The sequence below is a fragment of the Aegilops tauschii genome, chromosome 4 (assembly GCF_002575655.3).
Source record: "Aegilops tauschii subsp. strangulata cultivar AL8/78 chromosome 4, Aet v6.0, whole genome shotgun sequence".
NCBI classification, from domain to species: domain Eukaryota; kingdom Viridiplantae; phylum Streptophyta; class Magnoliopsida; order Poales; family Poaceae; genus Aegilops; species Aegilops tauschii.
Window position 1 is genome coordinate 289,271,565 of NC_053038.3, and position 11,561 is coordinate 289,283,125.

Below are 11,561 nucleotides of genomic sequence, written 5' to 3' on the forward strand. Positions count from 1 at the left end.
TGCCTCCCATAACCACCACTGCGATTGAATCATCGTGGCCTTAATTCTTATTGCGCTAATGCATTCTCATTCTACTCAATAAAGACATGTGTGATCCCTTTGCTCACATTTGGAGGCAATTATATGCGTCGCTGTAACTAGTACTCCATCCTTCTATTTATAAGTTGTGCTTACCTTTTCCATCAACTTCGTGCAACACACATCAATCTTGCTAGAAACACTACAACATGTCGAACCGCATGTGACCAAACCGACGATGCGCCAACCTAGCTACTACCCTGCTTATCTGGCGGAAAAAGGCCCACCCTAGTGTTTCCAATCTCTATTACTATCTCTTGGTCGTGCCAAGGATCAGAACCAAATGATAAAATTTATACATGTTTCTCTATCTCTACTCTTATAAAAAACAGAGTTGGTGATGATGGTGTGCCTGCCATCCTGCAATATAGGCCGTCTGATTTATATCTGACGGATAAGAAGGAAACTATAGAAATTTTGCAAAAAGATACCCACACCCCTCTCCACATTTGCAAATAAGGCCTTCCCTCGTTCATTCTTTTCTCCTGCAAGATAAACTAGTCATACAAATGCATCTTGATGTTCCATGCAACGCATGGGCATCTTGCTAGTCTCCTATAAAAGACTCAGTTGGTGATGGTGGTGTGTCTGCAATCTGTCATTTCTGACCATTAGATCTGCATCTAACGGTTGTGAGGTAAGTTGTGGCATTTTTGCAACAATAGCCCACTTCTCTGCTCCAATTTGCAGAAAGCCCCTTATTATCTTGAAAGCAACCACATCCCTCCCTCACCTCATCAAAACAACCTGAGAAATATATTTTGAGTGAAAAGTAATATATTTTTAGTGGTATATATGTATATGAAAACAAGAGTGTTTTCTTTTAAGTTTGTGAAGAAGTAATATTCTACTTTGGATCCATCACAATGCACGGGCACATTGCTAGTAAAAGAAAAAGGCATGCCGCGTTCGCGTCGCACCCCCACACGCCCGGGAATCGGGAGTACTCCACGGCCCATCCGGCATGTGACATAGCTAGGGAAGGCGTGTTGCCTAGCATTTTCACTTTCATGTGGGACCGCAGTTGAGCAAACCGACTATAGGCAAACCGCACCCCGCCCGCCGCGTTGGAAAACATAAACGAGGAGGGGAAGATCTAGCTGTTGCATGGAAGCCAAGAAATTTGGTGTCGGATGGGGCTCGTTGAGAGCATGGTTAATAATACAGCCAACAGTCGGCTATAAGAAGTGGCCATATCATCTAGAGCCAATCTCTTAGCCAGCATGTACAATAGTAAGTTTTTTAACATGTACTATTTTATCAATAGTTGGTCCACCTTACGTCCTCACAAAGCATCTTGGGTCTCGTGTTGCAGCTGGCTACTAATCAAGAGCCCGCTTCTCTTCTCTCCCCTCTTCTCTCTCCTCCAACTAAGAAAAGATATATTATTCTATTCCTTATAGTCTGCTTATGTCACCCTATTATACTTGCTCTGATAGAGTAGGAGCACTCCGTACTACTACTCCTACTAGTACAAAGTTTTTACTACAACTAGTACTACCACTATGCAACTAGGTACGTGCACGGCACAACATCATAGGAACAAAAAAGGGAAGATCTTGTTTTGGGTGATTTATCTTTTTTTTTCCAGTCAACTTAGTATGAATAATATGATGTGGGGGGCACCCATGAAGCTTATGTGGCTTGGTTGCATGGCTAGGAAAGGCTAGAGAAAACTAAATAGATAATGTGTTTAGAGTGCACTCCACTAAATAGATACTTTGGATCCACTGCAACACACGGGCCAGCACGTTGGTAGTAGTAAGAAACAAATTCCGGGTTTGGCATGAGTTCGTACTGTGGGAGCACCACAAGGCCTGGCGCATGAGTTACATTTCCCTCGCGGGGCCCACAGGACCAAGCTTCAGTGGCTGAGTGCACCGGCCTATGGGTCAATGACATGTGCACCTAAAATGCAGCTGGCCCACATGTCGTTCTCATTAAATCAGAGTGGCGGTGGGACCGAGAGGGGTGAGGCGCAGGTCGGCGGACGAGGCTTGCCTGCTCCCCTCCCATACTCCCGCACCACTAATTTTTCATCCAACAGTTATAATAGATTTCCTCGTGTGGGTCATCTGTATCCTCAAAGAAAGGTGCCGTAATTCTAGGAAATAATTTCCTGCATGAATCTGTACACGCATGCAAGACCCTTTCCTTTCCTGCTCATCCTCCTCCGGATCATCAGCTGCGTTGATAATGCTGGTGCCAATGCTAGAGCGTCGCAATAGGTGCCTAGCTAAGCCATGTAGCACGCTGCGGCGCCAGCGAGTACCACCTCCTCCACGGCAACATCGGCGTCTGGGCCATGGACATGCAGCTGCTCCCGTAGTATTTTACCCGCATGTTCGAGTGCAGTACTACACCGATCTTGGATGAGACCATGGAGCTTGTGGCCAAGAAAAGTATCTGCCCGGCCGACGCATGTCGAGGTGCTTGACTGTTGTGATGTGCCGCACGACGTTTACTAGCTCGCGCTCCGGATGAGCGGCAGGGTGCTGCTCCCGATCGTCAGTGGTGCAACGGCAACGACGGCCGGGAGGGAGCTCGGCCGGGAGCCAGTGATCTACCCGGGGCACATAGCTCGACTTGGGCTCGAGATTCCGACCGCTTGCACCATCCAGAGGATGTACCACTCAGTGACGAGGCTGGAATGCTGGATACGTATAGGCGTGTGCTCGTGCGCGGGAGCAACCTGCTCAACGGATACCGGTTTGCGAACATGATGTAGTCGACATAGTTGAGCCAGTGAGCCTGGAGGCGTTCCTGCCGTCGTACGTTGACGCACGGCTCAATGGTGTGTGGCCATGTGCCAGCATAGGTCGGCTACGGGGAAGCGGCATCGGTGTGGTTCGAGATGCCTAGTTGGCCGTTGTCGCGACGGCGTTCGCGACTCACTCTTCCGAGTTGAACCAGCCGGTGGTGGCCTGGCCGTGGCGAGGGTGCCACAGCTGGATGTCGGGGCGTTATGAGGCGTAGTAGATGTCCATGGAAGGAAACTATGGCAATTTTGCAAAAAGATACCCACACCCCTCTCCACATTTGCAAATAAGGCCTTCCCTCGTTCATCCTTTTCTCCCACAAGATAAACTACTCATACAAATGCATCTTGATGTTCCATGCAACGCACGGGCATCTTACTAGTAAGAAACAAATCTCGAGTTTTGGACGAGTTCATGCAGCGGTAGCACCACAAGGCCTGGCGCAGGAGTTACATTTCCCTCTCGGGGCCCATGGGAGTGACCTTCATTGGACCCAATAGGTGGCTGGTCCACATGTCATGCTCCCAAAGGCAGAGGGGTGGTGGGGCCGAGAGGGGTGAGCCACAGGTCGGGGATGTGTGGTGTCATGGGTTCGAGCGGCGTCGTGGGAATCGCGTGTGGCTATGGTAGAAACTTGATGCTCGCCGCATTTCAGCTGGTCCACATGTCATGCACACAAAGAGAGAGGGGCGGTGGAGCTGAGAGGGGTGGGGCAGACGTCAGGGGATGTAGTGCTGTGGGTTGGGGCGGCGTCGCGGGAATCCCGAGTGGTAGTGTATGGAACGTGATGGTCGTCGTAGTTCAACTTCCATGGACAAGCTGTCATGTCTACTGACACATGCATTGCATACCGACCACTTGAAGGAGTAGTAGAGAAAGCTAGGCGGATAAATAGTTCCTTATAGTCAAGCGGACCTACGCTGCTACTTGTTCCAAAGACATGCACACCATCGAAATAGTTCATCTATATCAATATACACAGTGCTCAGAGTATATCTCCTTTTTTTCAAGTTATAATTTGAGCTCAGTGTCTTTTTGATGATGTACACTTGTTTGGGCCAGTGAGGTGTCGTTGAATATGGGCCGAGTAGTAACGCAATGCCAAACAGGTCAATTATGACTGTCAGGCCGGGCTCTGAAAAGATCCTCAAAAAAGGCCGGGCTCTTAAAGAAAGAATGAATAAGGACTCTTAGGCCGACATGTGGGCGCCACCGGTGTTTTCGTGCGCTTGCGCGCCGAGAGCATATTGGCGTGTGTTCAAAATTCATGCTACCTTTTCATCCCCAATCTCCCGCCCCTCTGGAATCTCGATTCCTACTCCAGTTCCCCCAAATCCCCCTCTGGTACTGTAACGCCCTGGACACACCCGCCGATGGTCGTTACTCCTGGAGGGATCTAGACTAGCCCCACAGATCAATACTAGTCTTCTGTGCGCACTTTGTCCTCACTCTTGCGCACCCGGGAGCAACTTCCCGGTCGGTCACCCATCCTGAAACTACTCCAAGCTGAGCATGCTTAACTTTGGATTTTTGTCCGAATGGGCTCCCGGAAAAGAAGGAATTCCTTATTGATATGAGTAGTCTATCATCCCTAATAAGCCAGGCTATCACATACACCGCCACTAAGAGGAACGATGTCCTCGTCGGGCTACATGAACGTTCCCTCTTGGCACATACGTCTGTGCATCTAGTCTGGTACATGTGCCATGCCGTGTGCCACGACGGGTCACAAATGTCGTGAACAACATGACCGCACACCTGTCCGCAAACATCCGTGTAACTGCGAGGGTCGGCTCTGATACCAACTTGTAACTCCCCGGACACACCCGCCGGTGTTTGTTACTCCTGGCGGGATCTAGACTGGCCCCACAGATCAATACTAGTCTTTTCTGTGCACTTTATCCTCACTCATGCGCACCCGGAAGCAACTTCCCGGTCGGTCACCCATCCTGAAACTACTCCAAGCTGAGCATGCTTAACTTTCGAGTTTTACTCGAATGGGCTCCTGGAAAAGAAGGAATTCCTTATTGATATGAGTAGTCTATGATCCCTAATAAGCCAGGCTATCACAGGTACTACCTGTACTCAAGCGCACTATCATGTTGCCGGTCAATGCGGATCTCCGAGCCGGAGATCCTGAGGTTCGTCCTGCCTTCGGGCGCTGTGTGCTATCGCTCAACAGTGGCATGGCGGCGCTTGACGACCAGTTTGCCGGCAAAGTGCTGGTGGTAACCATCAACGGCGACCGGCCTCCTGTCTCGCCAGACGACCTTGTCAAAGCTCTTGGAATTGTGCACGACATCCAAATAAGTGACTTGCTCGTCGAAGTCTGTCCGCCACCGGCTGATTTCTTCATCAGGTTCCGGACAACTTTCGACTACAATCGTGTGTTCGAATCTTCCCGGCATTTGTTCTGCGATGGCGCACTGGTGAGCTTTGATCGGTGGCACCCAGGATGGGTCTCGGTGCCCTTTGAGCTTTAGTTTTTAACAAAGCTTACCTTCCACGGCATGCCTCGACGTGCTTGGAACAGCGAGTCCATGAATGAGCTTATCAACGACCTTGGAGGTGAGATCGTAAGTATGTTTGTTCCTCCAGACAGCTGGGCTCTGACGGTTATGGCATGGATGAAGAAGCCGTCCACCATACTGAAGGTGATTTGTGTTGAGATATCGGTGCAGGAACCGGGGTTGTACTATTCATCGCCACCAAGGCCGCCGCGGACCCCGTTAGGGATGTACCCGTATCGAGTGTTCGTGCATGTCGAAGAAGTGGTCAATCCATCAATCGAAGTCCTGCCGCCACCGCTGGTGCCAGTTTCCGTCGACGACGTCCATTACAGGAGTCAACGTCAGACTTTCCCTGTGTTGCTCGTAATGATGGATGGCACAGGGCCTACTCCATCGCGTGGCGGAGGCCACTGCTTCTATAGGAGAAGAGGCAGGGTTTGCTTCCTGGATGTGCTCTAATTTGAGGTAACAACTGAATCTTATCAGATATTAGTTAAATCCGAGCTATCGGTGTGAAGCACTGATGTGCTAGCACATTTGATTGTGACCTGTTTTATTTTTGTACCTGATTTTTTTAGAAAGGGTTGTACATCAACTTAATGTGCTAGCAGAACTTATTGTGTTGTCTGTCTGTTTTCTTTGCACATCATTTAAGATATTTCCCCGTCATTGATAAAGACGATGAACCGTTATGTACGAGTTCCTTGGTTTCAACATAGCCCTACCCATAGTGATCCACTGCTTCCACCCTGATTGTGCCGCCTGCGTGAAATTTTTGTATGCAAGTTCAGTGTGCTATGATGTTCCATATGCTTGTGTCAACAATATAAGTTTTTAGTGAGCATCAGCCATGCATATGACTGAATGATGTAGTTACAAGCATTGACCGATGGGCCTCTCTCTCTCTCTCTCTCTGTCACACACACACACGCACAAGTGGGACCTCTTGAATTATTTCTTCGCTCGTGACAACTTTTAATTAGGTTCCACTATACTCTAACTTTTTTCTTAAGTTATTAATTGAGCTCGGTGACTTCAAAAAGTTGTACATAAGCCTTGTTTGGGCCTTTCCAGCGTCGCTGAATATGGGCTGAGTAGCCATGTAAAGTTGTACTGTACTACACATGCCTTTTTTGAACATCAATAATGCAACTGGGCCGACAGTTGTACACAATATCCGGGTCAACATGTTATTCTCCGCCCCGCTGGGCTGCACATCTTTCCTAAGAGGGATGCATTAGGCTTAACAAGAAAATGGGCTTTAAGAAATAATAAATGGGATGTAATTATAAAAACTGGGCAGTAACTATGAAAAATGCACCAAACACGTAATTAGTTATAAAAATATATTATTTTCGATTTTGAAAATTTTAATTTCATTACTTGTTGCGCGCGCAATATTTTGTTGGATTTTTACGTAGTACAAATTTATTTTGAAATTATATTTAATCTGACTTGAATTTTCAGGATAAAAATATTTCGGATCCCATCAAAATGTGGGAAATTTTATTGAATTCTGTTTTCAGTGGTTGGTTGAAATTATTAATCATTGTCCTAGCTAGAAAATGGGCTGTACTTTTAACAAACTGTAAATGGGATGTAGTAAATTCTATTAGAATTCAAAAATGAGATGTACGTTCTTAAAAATCGCAAATGGGCTATATGTTCTCTGGCACACACTTGTGGGCCTACTAAGTTGACGCGTATGCAAGGCTTTGTTAACTTATAGTCAACACATGGTTCTAGCAGTAGTGGCCGTTGGATGTTCATCCAATGGATGTCGTGCTTCTTCTTGAATCTCAGGTATTCTTGCTTCAGACGCCCAAAAAATGATTCCTCCCCCTGACATCTGGGGACACCATTTCGGAGGCTAACCTATGGGCCTACTAAGTTGACGCGTACCAAGGGCTCTTGGTCAACTTAGTCAGTATAAACGATTCTAGCTGTAGAGACCGTACGATGTCCATCCAACGACCATCGTGCTTCTTCAACCTCTCGTCTTCTTGCTCCAGCCACCCAAGCCAGCGCCGGCTGTGCCGCCTGCTCCTGCCTCCCGTGTTCGGCTGTTCTCCCACCGCTGGTCTTGCCATCCCTCTATACTCACCCACACCTCCTATTATTCTCCGGCGATGGCAGCCTCACACCGCAGCCGAAGCAGTCAACCCATGTACTCCCCTCCGCGTGGGCATCCACTTTCATTTCTTCCCCGGCTCCGCGTCGTTCCCTTCCTAGGCCTCGCCATCATCCACCGCCTTGGTGCTCTCGGCGTGGCGTGGTCAACGTTTTCAACGAAGGACAGCCATCGGAAGAGGACTTTAGGCGGTGAGGCTGACAGCTGGACCCACCAGCTTCATCTTCGAACACAAGGAAGTGCCTCCTTATTACTCGCCAAATAAAAATGATTCCTCCCCCTGGCAGCTGGGACCGACCAGCTATATCTTCACACGCAAGGAAGTGCGTCCTTATCCTCCCTGACCACTGGGACCCACCTGGTCAATGCGTATGTAGCGTTCTGTGTCTGGTCGCGAACGTGTACGTACATACTGGTCGATCGGTCTCTCTCCAAGTATGAACCATGGCCGATAAGTAGCGGCACGTGTAGTTGTAGAGCACTTGACATAGCAGTTCACGTAGTCCCGTCTAAGTCCTGTACACGTACGTACAGCCACAGGGCAAAAAATACGGCCACGTACATAGAAACGGGCGGGGTCTCGAGCGCGTACTCGCACATATATACGGACGGCCAGGGCTTGTGTACATGGAGAGGCAACGGACGGCAGCAACGGCATCCTGTTCATCGGGCAGCGAACCGGTAGGCACTACAAAAAAATACACTTCCGTGATGATACGTGTTTGTCACAGTAGGTCATGTTTTCTGTCATGCATGTACATCCATGACAATTTTATGACAGAATCAAGATAGTCATACCTGTGCTGTCGTAGAAGTGTTCCATGACATTGCCAAAATTATCATCACGGAAGTGTCCACTTCCATGACTATAAATCGCGCGTCATGGAAGTGCTTTCGTTAAGGTGACCGGCACATGGCATCCACCATAACGGGTCGCCGTTAAGCTATCGGGTCCGGTTTTGGATCCGATAACCCGCTAACAGCCCGGACCAATGAGGATTTTCCACGTGTAAAATTCTCATTGGCCGGAGGAAACACGTGTTGGCCCACCGTTGGGATAGATGTCATCCATTCATTGGACATGAGGCTCCTATGATACGTCGACACGTGGCACGGCCCAACAGAGGCCCATTCCGATGAAAAGGCCGGCCCGTTTTACTTGGTCAAAAGGTAATGGGCCGGCCCACGGAAAGCCTGTTAACGGCATGTTCTTATATAGCCCATTTACGGCCCGCTAACTCACGACCCGTTACGGCCTATCCGAATTAAACCCAGTAGCTTCATCTTGGCCTTCCAATATGATTCCAGCCTGTTGTAACTTCCGGCCCATGTATGGCCCATGATGTCTTTCAGCCCATACGAGGCTGTTTGTAACTCTTGGCCCATTAACGGCCCGTGGTGAATCTGGCCCGCAATGAACGGTGTACCCCTTTATACCCGTTAACAGCCCATTATTCCATTGGGCCGTTTCCAACCCGTGTAACCATTCGGCCTTCTCAGGGCCCATTTATTCTTGGGCTCATTTCCAGCATTCAGTTACTTACGGCCCGTCATTGGCCCTTTCTGCCTGTGGGCCAAATTCAGCCCGCGGTTACAATCGGCCCGTTTGCGGCCCGTTAATCCATTGGGCCGTTTTCATAACGTCATCAAATACGGCCGATTAACGATGGCCTGTTATTGTCGGCCCATGAACGGACGATTCCAAATCTAGCCCATTTACGGCCCATAATGCGGTATGTTATTGGCCCATGTTTGGCCTATCCATCATATGTCACGTAGAAGGCCCATTGATACTACGGCCCGTAGAAGGCCCATTGTTTCTATGGACCTTAGAAGGCCCATTGTTTCTACGGGCCGTAGGAGGCCCATGGTAACTACAGTAAATATGTAGCCCATGGTTATTGTGGCCTAATTTTAAAAAATTGGTTATTGCGGCCACTAGCAAACCGCAGAAAAAGAATTGCACTGACAACAAGCAAACAAATAAACAAGACAACAAGGAAATAAATAAGTAAGCAACTTACGCTAGGCTATCACGGCTATTACACATATTACATCCACTGGGCATCAAAGTTTGCTACCAGTGCAAATATAGGGAACAAAGCAGCATATCATATACACTGGTTGTAAAAGTTGGCGACCAGTGCAAATAAACGCTGCAGCAAAACAAGTCCAGAACTGAAACCACTTCAGAAGAGCTCAGGAAACAATATCCTGGGTACCCATAATGCTGGCAAGATGCTTAGCAAGCTTATTAACTTTCTCTTGTTTGGCGCTTAAATCCTCTAGCACTTGCTGTTGCACCAGAAAGTATGCATCTGAATTCTGCAGGGACTTCCTCATTCCTTCGGCTTCCTGTCGCATAACATCTATCGATGTCTTTCAACTTGAAGTTGAGACTCGAGAAGCCGAACTGATTCAGGCAGCGAGTTCGAAGAGCTGGTGCCAGCAGTAGTAGCCAGTAACTCGAACACTACATCAAGACAGGACTTTGGGGTTGTCTCAGTGTCTTCAATATAGTTTTTATCAGCTTTCTTGGAGACCAACAGGGATGTCTCACTATCTTGAACCTTATCTGCATTACTTCCTTTACCATTGCATAATGGGCTACTCTTCTCCAATATTTTATCCGCGTTCTAAAAGAGAAACAGACAAACACATCACAGGTTTACAATGTAGTATATGAAACTCATTTTGGTAAACCAGTTTAGTAGCCAGGTGGATAGGATAACTGAAGGAAATATGCCCTAGAGGCAATAATAAAGTATTATATATTTCCTTATATCATGATAAATATTTATATTCATGCTAGAATTGTATTAACCGGAAACATAATACATGTGTGAATACATAGACAAACAGAGTGTCACTAGTATGCCTCTACTTGACTAGCTCGTTAATCAAAGATGGTTATGTTTCCTAGCCATAGACATGAGTTGTCATTTGATTAACGGGATCACCTCATTAGGAGAATGACGTGATTGACATGACCCATTCCATTAGCTTAGCACCCGATCGTTTAGTATGTTGCTATTGCTTTCTTCATGACTTATACATGTTCCTATGACTATGAGATTATGCAACTCCCGTTTACCGGAGGAACACTTTGTGTGCTACCAAACGTCACAACATAAATGGGTGATTATAAAGGTGCTCTACAGGTGTCTCCAAAGGTACTTGTTGGGTTGGCGTATTTCGAGATTAGGATTTGTCACTCCAATTGTCGGAGAGGTATCTCTGGGCCCACTCGGTAATGCACATCACTATAAGCCTTGCAAGCATTGTGACTAATGAGTTAGTTGCGGGATGATGTGTTACGGAACGAGTAAAGAAACTTGCCGGTAACGAGATTGAACTAGGTATCGAGATACCGACGATCAAATCTCGGGCAAGTAACATACCGGTGACAAAGGGAACAACGTATGTTGTTATGCGGTCTGACCGATAAAGATCTTCGTAGAATATGTGGGAGCCAATATGGGCATCCAGGTCCCGCTATTGGTTATTGACCGGAGACGTGTCTCGGTCATGTCTACATAGTTCTCGAACCCGTAGGGTCCGCACGCTTAATGTTACGATGACAGTTTTATTGAGTTTTGATGTACCGAAGGAGTTCGGAGTCCCGGATGAGATCGGGGATATGACGAGGAGTCTCGAAATGGTCGAGACGTAAAGATCGATATATTGGACGACTATATTCAGACTTCGGAAAGGTTCCGAGTGATTCGGGTATTTTTCGGAGTATCGGAGAGTTACGGGAATTCGTATTGGGCCTTAATGGGCCATACGGGAAAGGAGAGAAAGGCCTCAAAAGGTGACCGCACCCCTCCCCATGGTCTGGTCCGAATTGGACTAGGGAAGGGGGGCGCACCCTTCCTTCTTTCTCCTTCCCCCTTCCCTTCTCCTACTCCCACAAGGAAAGGAGGAGTCCTACTCCCGGTGGGAGTAGGACTCCCCCCTATGGCGCGCCTCTCCCCTTGGCCGGCTGCCTCCCCCTTGCTCCTTTATATACGGGGGCAGGGGGCACCCCAGAGACACAACAATTGATCCTTGAGATCTCTTAGCCGTGTGCGGTGCCCCCCT